Genomic DNA, 22,767 nt, shown 5'->3' on the forward strand with positions numbered 1-22,767 from the left:
ATTTTAATAGCTTATATAATTTCAAATTATGATTCCAATGAAGAGGAATGGTGCTTTTCAGTAAAAAAAAAAGTGCCTGAAATTTTGTACATTAAACAAATCAAAATGCTAAAAACAGAATGGACTTAGCAATTTTCCTTCCAAACTCCCATCTACACATGACCACACAGTTATTGGATGGATATAGGCTGTGAATTTAATCTAGATATTGATCTTTATAACTCCCAATTTTATGTGATAAAACATGACACTGTTTTTTTGTTGACTTCTGAATTTCATCTTATTTTGATGATATTGTGTTGATAAATCCTATGATATCATAGAAACAGTATAATTCATGGAAAGAACACATCTAGGGTAGTCAAAGAATCAGTCATTGTAAAAAATACACCAAAAATGTGATTTTATAAGACCCTCTTATGATCAAAAATGAGATATTAATCATTAACAATAGTTTAATAGGTTAAAACAGGACATTTTTATTGTTGATTTCTGAATTCCAGAGGAATGGTGCTTGAAAGAAATTAAAGAGTTTGAGAGACTATTAGAGAAAAATGAAAATGATGTAACAATTTTGATTGACACATTTTTCCTCCTAACTCCAATCTGCATATGAGCAAATATTACATGGAAATAGGCAGTGTATGAGATATTTTCCTAGATGTGTATAGATGTAGATAGAATAAAACACATATAGGGTGGACGATGGCCTGTGAACCACTTATTGTAAAACAAAACGAACACAAAATAGGCTTTTCTTATGCCATTTATATGAAAAAACATGACATATTGATCATTAGCATTTATTTTGATGGATTAAAACAGGATATTTTTAGTGTTGATTTCTGAATTTCATTTTATTTGGATGAGTTTGTAATGTTAAAATCCTAAGATTTGATAGAAACAGTTTGCTTGAGGTTTGATCAACAGACCTGCCAGCTGTATAGTATGTATATGATTTGGAGGAATAAATTTTGATGATGTGTAATGATCGATGAATGTAAAGTATCATCTTGATCACTTTCCTAATGCAGAGGAGATGATCTTGATCGAAATGAAAAATCTGAAAGAGTTGTAGAGAAAACTGAAGATAATAAAAACGATTCGACTTTGAGTGTTTTCCTCCAAACATTCCAATCTGCACATGAGCAAAATGCATAATGTGTAAGATAAATTCGAAGATGTGTCCTTGGAATGAACTCATCTAGGGGATCTAGGGAAGTCAATGACCAAAGAACCAGTCATTGTTAAAAAATGAACACAAAATGAGAACTTCTATAATTGTCACTTTTTAACAAAGCAAGAGATTATGATCATCAACACTCAAATTAATAGGTTAAAACAGGACATTTTTTATTGTTGATTTCTACATTACATATTATTTAGATGAGTTTGTAATGAATTGTAATTCTAAGAGTTCGCTTGAGATTTAATAAGTAAAAAGTCCAGCTATGTAGTGTTAATCGCATGGTGTTATATTATTTGGTGGAATAAATTTTGATGATGTGTAATGATTGACGAATGTAAGATGTCATTTTGGTCAAGTTCCCAATGCACTGAAATGCGCATGGTGCTTGTTAGAAATGAAAAATTCGAAAGAGTTGTAGAGAAAAATGAAAATGATGTAACTGTTTGGACTTTCCTCCAAACTCCGATCTGCACATGAGCATATAGATATTTCATATACATGTTTATTTATTCACCAATAAAAGGCCCTTACGGGGTATATACATTAAAAACAATAATAGCATGACTACAACAGATAATGAACAGATAACAGAAAATCTAGAATGTTCAGGTTCATATTACAAGCAACCATATGCAAAATGATGCATCAATACAATGAAATCTATGTGCGGGTTATACGCATTTAACTGTGTGATATAATGCGTGAATACTATATACAGCTATACAGTTCATGGAAATAGGCAATAATGAGATATTTCCATAATGTGTTCATAGAATAAAATACATCTAGAGTGGCCTGTGGCCTCTAAACCACTTATTGTAACACAAAATGGAATTTGCTTATGCCATTTATATGACAAAACATGACATAATGATCATTAACATTTATTTTGATAAGTGCAAACAGGACATTTTTATTGTTTGTAATCAGACAGCCTTTGATTTGATAGAAACGGTTTGCTTGATGTTTAATGAAGAGGCATGCCAGCTATATAGTTTTGATTGCAATGTGTTATGATTCGAAGGAATGAATTTTAATGATGTGTAATGGTTGCTGAATGTAAAGTATCATTTTGATCGCTTTCGAAATGTAAAGAAATGGTGCTTGTTAAAAATGAAAAGCTAGAAAGATTTGAATCGTCATGCTGCAAACTGAAAATGTTCAAATTACGCTGGACTCGGACATTTTCCCTCAAAACTCCAATCTGCACATAAACAAATGGATAGTACATGGTAATAGGCAGTGTGAGAGATATTTTTCAAGATGTGCTTATGTTAATGAACACATTTAGGGTAGTCAATGGCCATTGAACCCCTTAATGGAAAAACAATGAAAACAACATGGGCTTTTCTTATGCCTTTTTAGTGACAGAACATGAGATATTGATCATTTACACTTATTTTACAGTGTTAGGGAGGTCAGTACCTCAAAAGCTAGTAATGTCAATTATCCGAAAACCACTTGGATATAAGCATGATGATCTAGCATGTTCATTTATTTTATTTGTGACCTATTTCACATGCCATCTTTCGGAAATATGGGGCCCAAAACAGAAATGATAACTATCCTGAAATTATTGCTAAAATTTGCCATAAATTGATTCATTGAAGAAATCAAACAAATATTTATAATTTGAACTAATATTTAGTTATGATTTCAATACATTATGATGTTGAACACATGTAGTGACTATAAAAGTAATATCCAAGTCAGAGTTAAAAAAAACACCTTGCTTTACTGATGCCTTTAAATGTAAATACAGCAGCAAATGTAAAGATTGTTATAATACTTTGGAGCAATCAAATCATAACGCAAATAAAAAAAAATAGAAAGGTAATGACATTTTTCGAAAACTTTGCATACAAACAGTCATGCATTTAATGTCTAATGTCTATAAATTAAGTAAAAGTAGGGGTAACATCTAAAAAAGATAAAAAAGATATTACATGAAATAAGCTTATTTTAGGCAAAAATACGAGTTAAATTTTTCTTCACTTCTATGAAATATAAGCGAAATATGCCAAAATGTATCGATAAAAATATTGTTCAGAAATGTTTTTCAGAACAACATAAGTGTATCGTAAGACACAAATTATTTAAAAGTTTAGTCTGCTCTGAAAATTAGGAGGCCGCAGTAACAGAACTCTAAAACTATTGAATTAGGAAAATTGTTCATTTTCTTCCGCCACAATATATAATCCCCATCTACACTCTGTAAATATACAATTTTCTTTTAAAATGTTTATCAAATATGGTTTTTTTTGGCATTGTTGTATATAAATATACAAATAGAATCATTATATGATGCAAAAATTTTAGATTAGAGGTGACATAAAATAGTTACCCAAAAAGAGAGGAGCGAACCTCTTGAAAACGTGACATCATTCATTTTGATTTTTGAACTTTATGCGGATGAGTTTGTATTGATAAAATCCCATGATAGAATAGAAACAGTCCCCTGAGAGTTTAAAGAAGAGACCTGCCAGCTATATAGTGTAATCTCAAGGTGCAATACGATTCAAAGGAATTACATTTGATGGTGTATAAATGACTGCTGGGTGTAAAATGTCATCTTTATCATTTTTCAAATGCAGAGGAATGGTACTTGTAAAAAATGAAGGATCTGAAAGATCTAATCATAAAATCGAAAATCTCCTAACAGTTTAAACTCAGGGTTTTCCAACAAACTTCCATCTGTACATGCATTAACACACGCGGATAGTGCATTGAAATAAGCAGTATATGAGATAATTTTTAAAGATGTGTTCATGAACACATCTAGGATGGACAATCGCCTTTGAACCATTCATTGTTAAAATTTTGTGCGTACATAATTGTATTTTTCGATGTCGTTTATTTGACAATACATGAGGTGTTAATCACTATCACTCAAATTTGAATGACTAAAACATGGCATCTTTTTTGCTGATTTCTGACTTCATCTTTCATCTAATTTTAATTATTTTGTAATGATGAAATTTAAAACTTCCCGCAAGCAGTTTGCTTAAAGTTTGATGAAGAAACATTCCAGCTATGTAGTGTTGATAGCAATGTCTTATATATGATTAGGAGGAATACATTTTTATGATTGGTAATGATTGATGAAAGTAAAGTGTCATCTTGGTCACTTTCCCAATGCGCTGGAAGTGTGCTTGTTAAAAATGAAAAATCTGAAAGAGTTGAAGAGAGAACTGAAGATAAATAAATCAAACAGACAAGACTAACAGTTTTTTCTTAAAACTCCAATCTGCACATGAGCACATAGATAGTACATGGAAATAGGCAGTAAATGAAATATTTTCCATAATGTACATGTATTCATTGAATGAAACAATATTTAGGGTGACTGATGGCCAGTAAACTACTTATTGTAAACCGAATGAATTCAAAAATAGGATTTTTCTGATATAATTTAAATGACAAAATATAGAAAACTGATCATTAACACTTATTTTGATAGGTTAAAATAGGACATTTTTAATGTTGATTTCTCAGTTTCATCTTATTTGGATTAGTTTTTAATGATAATATCTAAAGGTTTAATAGCAAATATTGCTTGCGGATTATTGAAGACTCTTGCCAGCTGTAAATCTTTGATAGCAATGTGTAATTGATTGGGAAGAATAAATTTTGATAATATATAATGGGAGATGAATGCAAAGTGTCATCCTGGCCACATTTGTAATCTGTAGGAATGGAATGAGGATTCAGAACAACAAACGGAAAATATTCCATCATGTTGGACATTTTCCCTTAAAACTCCAATCTACACATGAGCACATAGATGGTGCATGGTAATAGGCAATGTGTAAGATATTTTCCAAAATGTGTTCATATAATAAAATACGTCTAGGGTAGTCAAATCCTCTGAATCATTTTTTGAAGAAAGAAAAAATAAACACAAAGTGTGGCTTTCATCTTCCAATTTTTCGATATCTATTGTTTGTATTTATAAATTTCAAACAATCGATAATAATAAAGGTTTTGACAATATTGGATGGTAACCATCCGGGTGCACGGACTTTTTCATGGTTAGTGAGCACCAGTTGTCTATTGAAGAATTTGTACGCACGAGTTTTACGGGCCAATATTGTTTGGAATAAGAACTGCAAAGGATTTGTTTAAACTTCTTTTGTTAAGGACATCACTTTAGTTTCAACAGAATCTACCTTATGTCATGCCACGACTCAAAGAAAACCAACGTAATCGTGCTATTGGGATGCTGAAAGCTGGAAAGGCACAAAATACTGTAGCAAGACACTTTGGAGTTCATCGGAACACCCTATAGTAATTATGGAGACGTTTTCAACAATCTGGCAACACTCATGATCGACCGCGTCCTGGGCGACCTCGTGTGACGTCACTTCAACAGGACAAACACATTAGACTGGTGCATGTGATAAATCGTTTTCCAGACAGCAAGTCTGACTGCCCGTAGCATTTCAGGGCCAAGAAATCGACTAATTAGTCCAAGAACTGTGCGTAATCGTCTGCGCGAGCAAAACATTAGACCAAGACGTCCAGCGGTGCGCCAGGACTGCTTCAACGTCATCGTATCGCGAGACTAGCGTGGTACGCACGACATCTGCGATTCAGAATACAGGACTGGGCCAAAATTCTGTTCACTGATGAATCCAGATTTCATTTGGATAGCAGTGACGGCCGCTGTAGGATGTATCGTCGCGTTGGGGAGCGTTACCAGGACACAATTGTTGTGCAATGTCGACAATTTGGTGGAGGTAGCGTTATGGTGTGGGTTGGAATGTCAGCACGTGGAAGGACCCCTCTACAAATCTCAACGGCGTACGCTATCGAGATGAAATTATTCAGCTTCATGTGACACCCTTCATACAGAAACATCAAAATCACACCACTCTGTAGCAAGACAACGCAAGGCCCCACGTTGCACGTGTGGTCAGGGACTTGTTTGTTCAACAGAATGTCGATGTCTTGCCTTGTCCAGCTGTTTCCCCCGATTAGTCGCCGATCGAGCACGTCTGGGATGAAATGGAAAGACGTTTACGCCGTTTAACAGTCAGAGACATTGGCTGATTTAGGCCAGGCTTTAACCAACATCTGGAACAACATCCCTCAAGCATTTCTGAACACTTTAGTGGCATCAATAAGGCGTCGCTGTCAAGCATGCGTGAACGCAAATGGTGGTCACACGCGTTATTAATTTTGTTAATTCAATTTCAAATAACAGTGACTTTCGAGTGTGCTGAAATTGACGTTATTCGACGTTGACATTAATGTGTTATGAGATGTTGTTACGAATACATGTATTAACAGTATTACAAAAAAAATGTGTTCATTGTAATTTTTGAATGTTTTTTCATATATTAAATAATGCACAATTTCTTTTTTCCGCTAGTATATTTGATAGGTTGAATAGGTGTCTCGAGGTTTACTGTAGAGACTTGCCAGCTATAGAGTTTGATTACAATTTGGTATATAAATCAGATAAATAAATTTGGGTGATATGTTAATATGGTTGCTGATTGTAAAACATCATCTTGATCATTTGACTTATATCAGTTATAAATGAAGAATCTGAATGATTTAAACAAAAACCTCCTTCTGCTCATAGGCACGCGAATAGTGTATGGAAATGAGCAGTGTGTGAGATATTTTCCAAAATTTGTTTGTGAGATGGAACACATCTAGGGTAGTCAATTGCCTCTGAACCACTAATTTAGAAAAAAAAGCACGAATGTGATTTTTATATGCCATTTATATGACAAAACATGGGATAATGATAATTAAAATTCAATTTAATAGGCTAAGACAAGACATCTTTATTGTTAATATCTTACATTCGTAATATTTGGACGAAATTCCAATGATAAAATCGTAAGGTTTGATACAAACTGTTTGCTTAGGTTAATTGAAGACACTACCATGCATATAGTTTTGATAGCAATGTGTTATGTGATTCGGAAAAATAAAGTTTTGATGATGTGTACTAAGAGATGAATGAAAAGTGTCATCATGATAACTCTCCTAATGCAGAGCAATTGCGCTTGTAAGAAATTGAAGAATCTGAGAGAGTTATGGAGAAAACTGATAATGATGTAAGTGATATAGGACTTACACATTTTCCTCTTAACTCTAATATGCATATGTGAACATATATAGTACACGGAAATAGGAAATGTATGATATATTTTCAACGATATGTTCATGGAATAAAACACAAATAGGTTGATCGAAGCCTGTGAAGCACCTATTGTAAAAATATGAACACAAAATGGGAATGTCTAATGCCATTCATATGACACTTGACGTTTTAATCATTAACACTTATTATAATAGGTTATAAACAGAACATTTTTATTGTTGGTTTCTAAATTTCTTCGTTTTCGGACGAGTTTGTAATGATAAAATACGATTTGATGGAACTAGTTTGTTTGAGGATAAAAGAAAAAAAAATGTCATCTGTATAGTATTAAGTCGCAATGCATTGTATGATTTTGAGGAATAAATTTTGATGATGTATAATGATTGACGAATGTAAAGTGTCGCCTTGATTCCTCTCCTTAAGCGTTGGAGTGGTTCTTATTAGAAATGAAGAACCCGTATGAGTTGTAGAGAAAATCTTAAAAAACGATTCAACGGATTGGACGTCGACATTTTTCTTTTAAACTACCTTCTACACTGGAGCACATGAATAGTGCAGGAAAAAAGGCAGTTTATGAGATATTATAAGATGTGTTTATAAAATGGAACACATCAAAGGGGGCAATTTGCATGTGAACTACTCATTGTAAAAAAAATGAACACAAAATTTGATTTCTAGTGTCAATTATATGACAAAACATATTAAACATGCATGGTCCATTTTATTTTAACAGTACTAATTAATATTCCATTTAGTCTAATTATCTTACAAAGTAATAGACTTTCGCCTTTTTACACCAGCAGAATCGGTCTCATGTCAAAGTTAGAAATATTTAAAGTGAATAAGAATTAATTCTTTATAGGTTTACAATATATTCAAACCAAATGCATGATTGGAATGTGCAGGATAGTGAATCGTTTAGTTTCGCCCATCGCATGTTTTGCATCAATTTTTAAAGCGCTAAGCATAGCTCAGCGCTTTATTTTCGTTAGACTTCTATTTCCGGTGCAAGGAATAACTGCCCTCTATGAGCAGAAATAAACATCATTTAAACTGGTAAGAGGTATAGGGAACCAGTTATCTGGGTGACGGAAATGGCCGAGTAGATACGATTGGTTTGCGGGGCTTACGTACATCAGCACGGGAAGCTACGCAATGATGAAAAAATATAATGCGTATTCATGATCAGAAGCTAAAATATAGAAAAATAAAATCGATTCTTTGCAAGAAAATGTCAAAAACTGTGATAAATTACTGTTCAAAAGGTATAATTTGTGATTTTAACATATCTTTTTTCTGGCAAGTATCCATATACAAGTCAAGTTCAGCTTTAATTCACATTATCTTCAGAAAGTAACATATATTTAAAGAAATCTGGCCTTCGATACTTTAAATTGATATTCATTAAACATAAACCAAAATTTCAATAAGGCTCATTTCCGCCTACGCTTGCACACAGTAAATTTTCTTAGAACCAAGCTAGGTTAGCGGTTTTTAGTACTTTCAGTACTTTAATTTACAAAGCAGACTTCTCAAATAAAAGTGAACAAAATGTTGACAGGTTTATTTTTGATATTCCAAACCATTAGGACCTTTACTTAAATGAAAAAATGACAATAACAAACCGGCAACCATCTCAAAAATCTATAAAACAAAATAGAAATTACAGCAGAGTAACACGAACTACTAAAACAATAGAGAAGGAATCAAGAATGTCAAAGTCGTAATACAGTCATTCCCGCATCGACATCAGGTCAAATTTTAAAATGAGGAGAAATTAATAACGCGATACCCGTTTTATCAGATTTGTTTTGTTGAATAATCTTGTACTTCAATTCTAATTGAAATATTGCTTAATTGACCAATAACCATCGTTAAAAAGCTTAAACAAAATTTGATATAAAATCGGACCAAGTACCTTTAAGATAATAATCATTAACACTTATTTTAGAGAGTTAAACAGAACATCTTTATAGTTAATATCTGAATGTTATTTTATCCCGATGAGTTTATAATGATAAGATTTGATAGAAACAGTTTGCTTAAGGTTAATTGAAGAGAACGGCTAGCTATCAAGGTTTGATTGCAATGTGTTTTATTTTAATATATAAATTTAGATGATTTATAATGATTGATGAAGGTTCATCAATATCACCTTTCTAAACGGAGGAACGGAGGAAATCTGAAATAAAAATCTTCGAATAGATTGGTTTAAGATATATTCCCTCCAAACTCTCGTCTTTACATTGGCACATGGATGTTACAGGGAAATTTTCTAATATGTGTTTATAGAATAGAACATAATTATGGTAGTCAATGGCCTGTTTAACACTTTTTGAAAAAAAAAAATGAGCGCGAGTTCTATCTTAGTATGCAATTAATGTAACAAATCATGAGATATTGGTCATTAGCACTCAATTTAATAGCTTGTTCTAAATTAAAAATCTTGTTCTGTAACAAATTTTACTTGGAAATGTTTTCTCCATTCTACACTCTGCACATGAGTAGATGAAATCTGTTTTGAGAGGTGTTCATTGAATGGAACAAGTCTAGGGTATTCAATGGCCTGTAAACAACTTATTGTAAAACAATGAACACGAAATGAAATTTTTTTTTTGCCTTTATATCGCAAAACAGAAGAAATTGATTATAAACACGTATTTTAAAGTTGTAAAACAAGGCATCTTTATTGTTAATTTTTGAATTTTATCTTATTCTGATGAATTTTTAATATTTTGTCATTATTTTTAAAAAAAATAGAAATAGTTTGCTTGAATTTAATGAAGAGACCTGTCAGCTATATAGTGTTGATAAGAATGTGTTGTATAATTCAGAGGAATAAATTGTGATATAATAAGTCATGATTGATGAAGGCAAAGTGTCATCTTGATCACTTTCTTAAGGCGGAGAAATTATGCTTGATAGAAAATATGCTTGATAGAAATGAAAAATCTGAAAAAGTTTTAGAAAAGACTCAAAATAGTCTAATATATCGAACAAATAAATATCAACCGCAATGAGGTATATGATTGGGATGAATACATTTTGATAATGTTAACTGATTGTGAATGTAAAGTGTAATCTTGATCACTTTCGAAATGCGGAGGAATGATGCTTGATAGAAATGAAGAGTGCATTTAAAAGATTTCTAAATGTTGCAACAAATTGACTTTAAATACTGTTGGTGCTATAAACACGATTTTAGTAGCCACTCAATTTGATTTAATTAATCAACATTCCACAATTATATTATACATAATTTCCCGCTTGTCCATATATAAATATAGAATTTTGTATGTTTGTAATTTATGTTTGAGGTAGAATATAGATATTTGATATCGTTACATAATATACATTTCATGTACTCATTTAAAGGAAAAAAACATTAAATAAATGTAATAATGATATGGGGAAAAATGTTTTTTAGCCCATCAAGTAAATTTTGTAATGTAGCTCTAGTGATTGTTTAGTTTTATTTAGTTGCTTAAGGGGGCTGGGGGTGGCTGCCATTTTAGACAATATTGATCTCCTTTAAAAGAAGAGCTCCATATAAAGATAATAGAAAATGATAAAATTTTATATTAAAATATATGATTTTTTTCTTTATCAAGTAGTAGTTGATAGCTTCAGAAATCGCCTATAATTTTTTAAGATAAATCTGATGGTTTTATATTATATTATATTTTGACCCCCAGCCTCCTTAAAAGAACAGATATTGATAGATGCTTAATCAGTGTAATTGTAAACAAGTACGCAAGATATCTGCCATGATAATATGTAACTTAAAATATAATCATCAGATAAAAATTACATATACTCCCAAATTAAGCTGAAGATATACAAATAATAAAATTACAATTTCTGTACTCAGGGTCTTTTTTCTTTAAAAAAACTCATACTTTTAAACAGTTTCTTATTTCTTAGTTAAACTGAAAAAGATTGAAATAGGAATCTATGCCGTAATTCTTTGTATATAAATACTTTATAAATGACTTTTGTAAATAATATCCAGCATGTATTTTTGATCTTCTAGGATGGAAGAAATATATTTTCAGTGTTGTATTCATATTGAGCGTGTGCTAGGAATGAAGAAGGATCAGTGCTAATTCAAACTAAAAGTACATGTTTTTGTTTTAATATCAGAAGTATTTTCTAGTAACTAGTAAGGTAAATATAAACATGCTGCTACTGGAAAATAATCTTTGATACAAACTAATGAGATATATGTGTGCTGAAACGCAAAATCCTAATGGAAGGGAGGTAACGTTATGTGGGTCATCGGTTCACTTAAAGTGCACGATTGGAATGTGGTTTTTCGGTAACTCAGTGGAATTAGAAGGATTTATCTTCTTTTTTTGCAAAGAGACTCAAATAAAACGGAAACGATTTTTGTCAATAATTTATCCAGACTAGGACTTGAACCTAGATAAACCATAATGAGTTCATGGCTGCTTTTCTTTAAGCTATCTGGATGTTAATCAAAAATCGCCGTTTCTTTTTTTATATATTCATTTCATTAATATCGTTGATTTTGTGTAGTTTTAAACATGAGTAAAATATTGCTTATTTTGTAGATAGCGATTTGATTAGTTGTTTAACTTAATCCCAAATCCCGTCAAGGGTACATTTGAGTTTCATTATGTAAACAAGCTTGTGCCATGGATTTGTTTACGTTTGTTTAATTTCAATAATAATCTGTGTTAAGAAAATGTCCTCCTTGTTAGTTTGTTATGTACACAAATAAACATTATTAAGTGAGTTAATCGAAACCGTATTTTCTATCCAGCAATCAAAATGTAAAAAAAAAATGAGGTGTTGAATTCGTTTACATTACAAGGGGAAAGAGTGTCGATAAATTCAGATATGTTGCTTATCATTTATACCACTGTCAGTTAATAAAGCAATACTATTATGACGATTAAAAAGAATACATGAAAATGTGTTTTGCCATATACATAATATCTTTGGAGAGCTATACCGTATAACATACACGTTTTGTATAAACAATTTAATACTTATCTTTGAGAAGTTGAATAGCCTTCTGTTTGCCATACCGAAATCTTTATGTTTATCCATCATAATCATGATTCATGGTAAATCACTATGACTCCACAGAGAAATTTTTAACATTAAATTGACACATAAACGAATCATCAAATACATAACAGAACAGCATTTCGAAGCGAACATAGACGCCATTTTGTAATGACCTATTTTATAACATTTTTGATGCACTGAGCATGCGTAGTTATATACATCAAAACAAACTGTAAAACTTGCACAGGTAAAATAGAAAAACAGTGATTATGAATAAAAGCAGGAGATTTAAGGCGAGATCTTTCAATCAAAGATGTAATAGTATTCCTTACATAGATAGATAGTACAGGCATCTTCTTATATATCTAATTTAAGAATGAGAATTGACAAAAACCAGCATAGTCCAGCAAGCCAGTGTTTTTACCCTATTCGATATACACTCCGAGAGGGTACCCACCTTTGATGTCTAATTACTCTTTTTTATTATTGTCTACATTAAAAATTCATACACCAATTGAAAGCTGAAACATTGTAGTTTCTTTTTTGTGAAAAAGATTTACGGATAAGTAAACGACACTCAAATACAAAGAGCATGAACTTGCAGGCTGTTTAAAAAACAGCCTGCAAAATCATGACGGCGCTAAGCACTATGTTTTACATACTTCAGGTACAGCTAAGGTGGTAACCGTATATATATATATAGCCTATATATATATATATATATATATATATATATATATATATATATATATATATATATATATATATATATATATATATATATATATATATAAAACAGACATTATTCAAATATTTGTACATGAACAAAAGAAATCGCTCGCTGAGGCTTTCAACTCGACATTCACAGGATGAAGCTCTGCCATTCAGTACACTGAATGATAACTTAATGGTCTGGAAAGGTGACTGAATGGCACAAATATGCCATTCAGTCACTTTTCAGTTACCTTTCTGTCTTATTTCAATTGACTGAATGGCAGAGATTCATCCTGTGATTTAGGTATATCAGTGACGTATTATTAGTTAACAATTGTTACTTCCATTAATACGTCGACTCGAAATATCCCATTGAACTTTAAAAAAAAGGCACCACAGAGTCCTAGTCATCTATTTCATATCTATATATTTTACTAGAAAAGACACTAATGGTAACCTAACAACAAAACTTTATGATAAACATGATGACTTCAATTTTTCTATCGTTAATTTCCTTAGTTAGCGATATACCTTCATCACCTGCCTATGGAATTAGCATTGTTCCTAAGTTGATTTGATACGCAAGGGCATACTCTACGTATGAACAGTTTCTAAAACGAGGCAAACTACATGTCTTGACAAACAAGTTGATAAAACAGGATTATCAACAGTCTAGATTGAAGTCATCATTTTGTAAGTTCTATGATCGATACTACGACCTTGTCAGCAAATACAATCCTCCGCTAGGTCGAATGCTGACTTTTTTCATACTTATTATTAGGCCATTATTAATCACTGAATTGTCTACGGATCTTCCCTTTTTTCCGATTACGACAAAAAGCACATGGCGGTTGTGACTGGACAGCAGAGGATGCTCACTCTTTAATGGCACCTTATCCTACCTCTAATTTTTGTAGAGGCCCGTATTTGCTCTGCTCCTGTGTTGTATTTACCTTTGGACTTTGGAATTATGAACATTGTTCGTTATCACCATATTTCATATGAAGAAATCTACCTCATAAAGTTGTTTTTTAAAAACTACATTACAATATAGCAAAACCTCCAAAATAGTTTTCCTTCTGTAGAAGATATTTAAACATATTCGTAAAAAACTAAGGCACAGTCAATTGCATTCTTAATTCTGATCTTCGTCGATGAAATATAATGTGTTCATTTGGAATCTTAGAAAATGCACAACATCTGTTTTTGTGTGTAAAAAATATACTTTAGAAGGACAAGTCTTTATGTTTAATCTTTTATCATTGAACTTTTAAATATATTTGATGAACATCTAATACTTTGGGGGGATAAATCTTTGTGCAATGATGAAAATGTAATTTTTCTTGAATGTGAAAGATTTAACTTATTTAAAATTATTTGATTGGATTTCGATAATTTTCACATTCAACAACGATTTCTACACATTGTTACAGCGTTTAAAAACAAATGTTTTAATTGTTTCATTTTTGTACCACAATTGTTATAAATTTGTCTTTTATGGCAGCGTAATATTAAATATATAATTATGTAACAAGAAAAGGACTACCCTAGTTTATGAAGTTGTGTTCAATCCTTTTGACAACGCTTTAGTCAATAAAATATGTTCAATTCAAATCAAAATCTTTTTTAAAATTATTGGATAATCTTCATTACTAGCGGATGATTTCCAATTTCGGTATCAAAATAAACAAATTCAATAAATTACAATAAATGCACTTTGACTTACTAGTGTATTGAAGTTATGTACTGTATGAAAGGTCCAATAAACCAAAATTGTAAAATTTGTGACCCTTGATCAGAGGTTCAGGCGCATTCGATAAGGTCAATAGTCAATATGGCAACATAGTGAAATTTTTTTTAACTTAAAAATAGTTTCTTCAGTACTTTCACTGTTTTTGGTGATAAATAAGTGCATTGTTATTATTATGGCCATGATGTCCTCTGTCTAAATAGTGAAATTCAGGAGTTGAGAATTTTCATAATGGATTGGGGGGGGGGGAGTGACAAGTATGTATTTATACATGTAGTGAGCATGTATTTTTGAAAGGCACTTTAGACACAGAAGCAATCTACAGCTGTTGGACGCTCGTTGTTTGTGATTTAAAAACATAACTAACAGGAAATTAAACTTTGTCACTTTGCCATATTAAATCAAATATGTGTTTTTGGAAATCTACTTTAATTTCCTGTGCATTGTATGTGTTTGTGCAATTAAAATGAAACTGAATATTTTAAAAGATTTACCATTAAAGCTCATGCAGGTCTCTATTTATCAAGCGTTTATAACTTCTGTCCCGTGGGGCTAGGAATATGGATGATCTGATATTTTTTACTCTCGCCCCCACACCCCCGCCCATTTATGATGTTTGCAAAAGTTAAAAGAAAGAAGTTGAGGTAACAGTCAGAAAAGTCTCAAATTAGGGTATATACCTAAAGATGAAACTTTAAATGCCAACATGAGTCTCTATAAGAGATTTCTAAGGGTAATGGTCCTCTTATGAACGTGGCTTGCGGGTATCTTGTGCTATAAAAGGATTTTAATATTCATAAAAGGATTTTTTTCGAATTCTTGATGTAATTAAAATCAAATTACTACGAGTAATATATTCTAAAAATATTCTTCATTTAGAATTTAAAAAAATAATTTTTATGGGATATGATTCAATAATTTGAAATATCCCGGTGGGGAAAATACGTTTGACTTTTTCAGCAGATTAAATCTTATTAAATATTTTCATTTTGATATCGGAAACAAATTTAATTGGATAGAATAAATCATTTTCTTAATAAAACAATTGTTATCGATGTTACGGCCGTTCAGTGTGTGATTTACCTGCACACACTACCCTTCTTAAATTAAGCAAAAGGTACAGGTGAGCCGAACCTGCCAATGACATTTATATTATATCATAAGCCCGGCTAGCTCAGTCGGTAGAGCACGAGACTCTTAATCTCGGGGTCGTGGGTTCGAGCCCCACGTTGGGCGTAAATATATTTTTTAACATCAAATACTATACTATGAAATGATACACTAAATCCTCTTTTTAAGAAATGTAAAAGAGTAATCTTTTAAACATAGTTTCATTGTTTACAGATATATGTTTTTTTGCTCATAGCTAAATAAAATTTTCTGTATTAAAATCTGTAATAAAATCAAAAAATGGTTGTTGTTGCATATTAAGTGCCGTTTAAACTTTCTGTTTTTGTGTTGATAAATACTTTGAATTAATAACTTATAAAAAATGATATTTTTTCTATTCTTTCTAGGCATAACTGATAATCTGTAAAGTTGTATTGTGGATATATTTACAGTACTTAATATGTTTTAAGATATGTTTTAAGTTAATAAAATCCACAATACCAACTGCTTTTAAAACATATATATATATATATATATATATATATATATATATATATATATATATATATATATATATATATATATATATATATATATATATATATATACGGGACATACACATATGTATATGTTTAATCAATTTCTTATTACGTGTAAATGTGATGTACTGCGTTTATCAGACAACTTTATCATAATAAAAAAATTCTCTGATATATTTTGCTGGTGATGCAATCAAACATATAAAAATACTTTCAGTAAACATATCTTTGTCATTAGAGTCCTGGGGGAACACACGTTATGCTATCAACTATCGTGCTGCTGCAAAAAAAACCCACGTTTACATCGATGTTCATATGCATATTCTAAAATTTTCTGAATAATTTAAAAATTGAATTCTATATATATTGACAGCTGGGCTTCTTTTAAGATGAGTAATTTAATTCTAGTATACATACGAACACCTGAACGAAAAATACACGCAATCACGTAATGTAGCCAAAGATAAAAAATACTTAAAGAAATGATATGTTTAATGCAATACACCTCACACATACCTCAGGATGCATTAGATTATTATTACTCTGATGTTCTACCTTAAAACAACAAACTTTGAACACATGTGATGATTTCAAATTTGATACATGTAAGCTGTTGTAAAGCAAGATATTACGTTAAGTTTACTTAGCTGTTTATATTATACGTTTGAGTTCTTCTACACTTTTTTGGCACCCAATATATGTAATGAGTTTGTTAATGACTTAATATTGCGAACGTTTTCTGTTAATTCGACACCAATTTTGGAGAAAAAAACTACACAATTTTATGTGAAATTTGAAATAAAATAAAATCCTTGTATTAGATTTAGCTATATTTTTTTGATTTATTGTGTCTAATAATTTAAACATTGTGTCAAAAATGTACAAAAACATTACCTTATAATAGTGAATAAAAATGACATTTTATTATTTACTTTTTATCACAATCTGACCTAGCCTCACAAATCTAAGAATGTTGTTTCATAGATTTAATACCTAAAAAGTAATGTGTTAAACACTCTACTTTTGACGTTTACACTACAGTTCTATTTCTATATGAAAAAAAGCTTCCCTTAACAGTGTTGGTAAAAATGGAAACATGTTTTGTCCGTGCTTATGTAATCTGATGCTAATGACTGGTATCAAATTATAACACTTCGATGTCAGCTGGAGGCAGACACACTGTATTGATCTGATAGGTAGAAGTAACGAGTGTTTGAATCATTCCTTAATTTAATATAGGCTTTCGTATCATCTCTCGAACAGTACTGTTTTTTTTATTCTTTACGCTTTAAAATAATTTCTACCCACCTCTCTGTGGAAAGAAAATCGGATCAGACATATAAAATTAGTAAAGTTATGAATTATTTTCCTCGACAAAAATTTAATTCATGGATCTTATAAAGAAACTCCATCTTATTCAATTTAACAGATGCTTGGTTTACAAACATTAGTGTTGTCAAATCAATTTTGATTTTAAAATTTTATTTTAAGCTTCAGTATTTGAGTATATATGCCTTAATCACTGACTCTTCTGACTGTTATAATTACTATAATTATTATTATTTGATATTTGCAAACATCTTCATCTTCAATTCATTTAACCCGGAGAGGAGGGGGGGGGGGGGATCGTAGGAATCTTGGATTGTTAGTATCATAGTTCCAGGTGCCAAAAATTATAACATTTTGGTAAAAAGAGACATGCAGGTTTTTTGTGTTCATTTGTCAGTGAGTAAAAAAAATAATTATACTCCAGCTTGTAGTGAAATTTGATAGCCCTGAAGCATAATTGTGATTGAGTTTGCACGTTCTTATCGTCTTTGGAGCTATCTTTGTATAGTGAAGGCAAATATGTTTGTTTCAAATACTATGGAATACAATTTACAATTAGTTACATAAAGACGTCATTATAGACATCAAAACGATTCATTTAATTTATCTCCAGCCATTGGCAAAGTACAGAAAGAAAATCAGTGCATGCTCCAAATACTCATATAGTTTATGTATGTGAAATAATAATTCCGCTTTCGCACACAAACGGATTTTATTTGTTTTTTGTTGCAGCCAGTTTACATGAACTTTAATTGAAAAGTAATATATACGTTTAAAAAATAAACAAACATCCTAGAAATTGACGTACAAACTATTTTACACTTTAATCTATTAAATTCAAACTATAAGGGAGGTGTATATCGTGGCTATTTTAGAATGCTTTTGATCTCCTTTAAAATAAGAGTTATGTAAAAAGACAAAAGGATAACACAAGGCCTCAAAATAATATGGGTATGTTACACCTTTTTAAAGTGTAAGTTTTAGAGATTGATAAAGAAACTTCAATTAAATAAGAAAAGACCCAGCAAATAAATAAATCAATTAATAAATAATAACCAAATACAACTTGTCACCAAGACACCGTTGTTTCAACAAATGTAACAAATGTAAGTACAATATTAGTAACAATAATTATCATTTGTAGAAAAGTTGACTTTACATTATATACTTCTTCCAATCGACTTATTTTGTTTAACGCTGCACTGTAAAATTTGAGCTGAAAATTTCAAATATATTTTTTCTATATTGACGGGTATTGATGATTACATGTACAATGCTAGGCCGAGGTTTCCTTCATATTTAGCCAAACTTTGAAACAACCATTAACATCCTATCAAATAAAAAATAGGACACTGTTAATTTGTATCAAATTGACGTCTATACCTTGAATAAAAGGTACGAATCCAGCGAATATTAATGATAATATGTCTGATGATTATGCCAGTGCCAAGAAAGCATATTTGCACCCGTCTAAGCTGCATGTGTCGAAAAATTCAAATATGTCATATGATAAAGCGTTGCTTATGGTTAAAATATATGCACCGGTCGGGTGAGATATATACCTTTAAAAAAAAATCCGAAAGGAAAATATTTTTTCATCCGAAAAGCAATTTTACTAAAGAATATTTGGAATTCCCTACCAGAATAAAAGAACTTCCTGTAAGAATTTATATTCTGATATGATTTTAACAAAACTGCCGTAGGATTTTTTATATCCTGCAGGAAAACTTCCTGTTTAAATGAAATACAGGAAAACCTATAGTAAATATACTAAGTCTTCTATATAAATAAGGCTTTTAGAAAATCCTAAAAGATTTCAATAATTTCAGTAGGATAATTATATCTCCTATGTGATTTATTATTTTCTAATGTTATATTAATTTCTAAAGGTGAATATATCATCTGGCAGATAAGAGACTTTAAGAACAAATGTGATTATATACTCTCTAGACAATGGTCTACCTTTTAGTTTATATGGAGTTATACGAAACTGAATCTTGTGCGGGTGCAAATATGTCACATTTGCACTGGCATAATTGTCCGGGACAGTGTTGAATAATAAACTATATGTTTTTATCATGTTCGCAAAAAAGAAAAAAAAATATATTTTGGACATTGGTGCCCAAAAAGTGAATTACTACTCTTTAAAAATCGTTTAGGCAAAAGTAAAAGCTACCAGTTAGAGAAAATATGAGCAAATTGCTAAAACAAGACTAAGTTGTAAATCTGGAAACTTTGAAAGCTTTCCTTGTCTATTTTTTTTTAAATTGCACTGTTTTTTACATGTAGTTCGAGCTGATAATTAATACACGCAACATGGTCATAAGTATGTTGTATATCAGGTGTTGCACTGTGGAAAGCTCTATATATAACAGCCAGAATTGCACCAATGCATTGAAAATCAAGGATAGGCAAGATAAGGTAATGTTTTATTTGCTTACGCAGTTGCTTATTTTTTTTTAAAATAAATTTAAAATTTAATTCATTGTAATCTCAGTTTTGCTATTTTTCTCTTTCATAAAAATGATTAAAAAAGCAATTTTTTAACGGGTTTATTTTAATACTCACTTATTCTAGTTTTTACATAAATATTTCGTAGACTATTCCGTTAAATATTCTGCTAAAATATTTCAATATTAGTATATGCCATGTGAATGTTTATTATTATTATTATATGAAAAAAAAATGTTAGAGAGGGCAATGAAGTTTAGACAATTTCAAAATTAATATATTTGTATTATAAAATGTGGATCAGATTTTGATCAGACAATTCCGTACTGGAATGAGTAAACACTTTTGTCTTTATTTTTTAACTTAACAAAAAATGTCAAGTTTTTCGAAAGTTTTTGGCGGTCAAAAATTGATATTTATTTTTTCTTGTTTTATGTACTATGTTCAAATCATTAAGTTTACTTAGATATCAATGAAATTTTTTTTTTCATTGCAGATTGAATTGCCACAGACAACGATTTAAGAGTATGAATAGAGCAAACGTCATTGCAACCTTAGTAACTGTATCGACAGTTATCCAACAAGGTAAACTTTTCTCTCTCTCTCTGTGGCTCTCTTTCTTTCTTTCTTTCTTTCTTTCTTTCTTTCTTTCTTTCTTGACTAAAAAGATCAATAACTAGTGCATGTATCTCATACTCATGATTTCTTCTTATTTCAAATTTTAAAGCGTAAAATTTAGACGTTATATTTCTTTAGGCTTAACCATTCCGGCTATAGGCTTCAGCGCGGTTTTAAGCAACGATACTCACTTGGGCAATGATGATGCAATAAAATATAACAATGTCCTTACAAACTTGGGAAACGGATATGACAAGTGGTGTGGACACTTTGTGGTACCTACAAAAGGGCTTTACGTTTTTAGTTGCACAGTAATGGCAACGAATGCAAATACAATAACTCTCGGAATCATAAAAAACGGTCAGAGTGTTTTACCAGTGTCATCGGCTAACACACCTTGGGAAAGTAGTACAAGAATTGTGGTACTGTCAATGGATAAAGGAGATAGGGTCTGGGTGAGACGTCTTGCGCACGACCGAAATATTCAGGGCCACTACAACTCCTTTTCAGGATACCTTATTTCAACAGAAACATAAGGGAACCGAGCTTGGTATTTATTACGTTTGTGTTTATTATTTATTATAATAAACAGAATAAATGGATTTTTACTTATTTTTTTAATATAGATAAAAATATCGTAATAAATGGACCAATAGCGTCCTGTTTTACCGTAAGATATTCAAGAACGAATATACCTGGTTCGGAATCTAATTCCAAAGTTCTCTTAATATTCTTTTCATCGCGTTTGAAATAATATACATTCCTAAATAGTTCTAACAAAATGGAATCGCATCGCGATTTAATTATCCTCATCATACAGTACAAAATAATGAAATGGATCGGGCGGCTACTAAACTTTACGATTCAGCCTAAACTAAACATTGTCCTAATTTACGTCCAAAAGATTGTAATGATCTTTTTCGTGTATGCCCTTGTTAAAAGCGGAAGTATTTGAAAATATTGACTTGAAAACTGTTTGAGAAAACGTGCCACGTGTTAATTCAGTTTAACATTAAAACTCCCATAGGCGATTTCTTATCAACTTTTTATCAACTTAAAAAACCGGAAGTTCTCAATGGTTTTAAACGAAACAAAACGAAAATATATGATAATTATGACAATTTTGACATTTACTGTGCCTCATTAAAAAAATTTGGTGGTTACTTCAATTTTTACTTTTTTCATTCCCCCGTTTTCATAGTTTGAAGTCTAATATCTCGAAAATAGTAAGAGATAGAAAGAAGTTGTCGCTTACGATTTTGTATATCATATCATGAAGTATCTAAATCCAAAATGTCTTAGTTTATAAAAAAAAACAACACATGTGGCTTTTTTATATTTTGTATTTAGCATGTGTAAACCGGAAGTTTAAAGACCAGAAGTCAAAAAAGGGACATACTTGAGATCTTAACAATTGTCAAAAGAACTTCACATTAAATTTTGATTATTTTCTTTCGTTTTCAAAAAAATCTCTGACGAAACAGAACGAAAACAATAGGTCTTTCGACCAAAAGTCGAAAAGCCCTAATATATAGGATTTATCGCTGTAATATTTGTTTTAAGATTAGGCCCTGTTGATTTATAAAATGCATTTTTCCATGTTGAAAAATTGATTGATCCGCCTCTCTCTACTTAAAATATGCGTCAAAATTTAATGTATTACGTCACATCGACAAGTGCACCGCGATCAGTCAGTTGTTTGACTACAAAGTTGCACGCACAAGTAATTTTCAATGTAGTTTAGTGTCATCCCCATAACAATTGGAAATTTCTTTATTAATTTGCATTTGTGACGAATGGTCGTTCTGTGTGATGTCATAGTTAACATATCCCTGAAGCTTAACAGTGCTGCGTATACTTTACATGTAATTGTATACTTTAATTTGAAAAGTATCGAATGGATTGTACC

General features: G+C 31.0%; 1 long non-coding RNA gene and 1 other non-coding gene across 2 annotated transcripts; both read left to right on the forward strand.

Moving 5' to 3' along the window:
* Window positions 1-15,974: 15,974 nt before the first annotated feature.
* Window positions 15,975-16,047, forward strand: Trnak-cuu (transfer RNA lysine (anticodon CUU)). Its single transcript has one exon. It is a non-coding gene; the product is annotated as a tRNA-Lys (tRNA).
* A 4,100-nt stretch (window positions 16,048-20,147) lies between these two features.
* Window positions 20,148-21,454, forward strand: LOC128161586 (uncharacterized). Its single transcript, XR_008240391.1, has 3 exons — window positions 20,148-20,210; window positions 20,737-20,825; window positions 20,997-21,454. It is a non-coding gene; the product is annotated as an uncharacterized LOC128161586 (long non-coding RNA).
* The last annotated feature ends 1,313 nt before the right edge of the window (window positions 21,455-22,767 follow it).

Source organism: Crassostrea angulata, chromosome 8 (genome assembly GCF_025612915.1).
Source record: "Crassostrea angulata isolate pt1a10 chromosome 8, ASM2561291v2, whole genome shotgun sequence".
In the NCBI taxonomy this organism is placed as follows: Eukaryota; Metazoa; Mollusca; class Bivalvia; order Ostreida; family Ostreidae; genus Magallana; species Magallana angulata.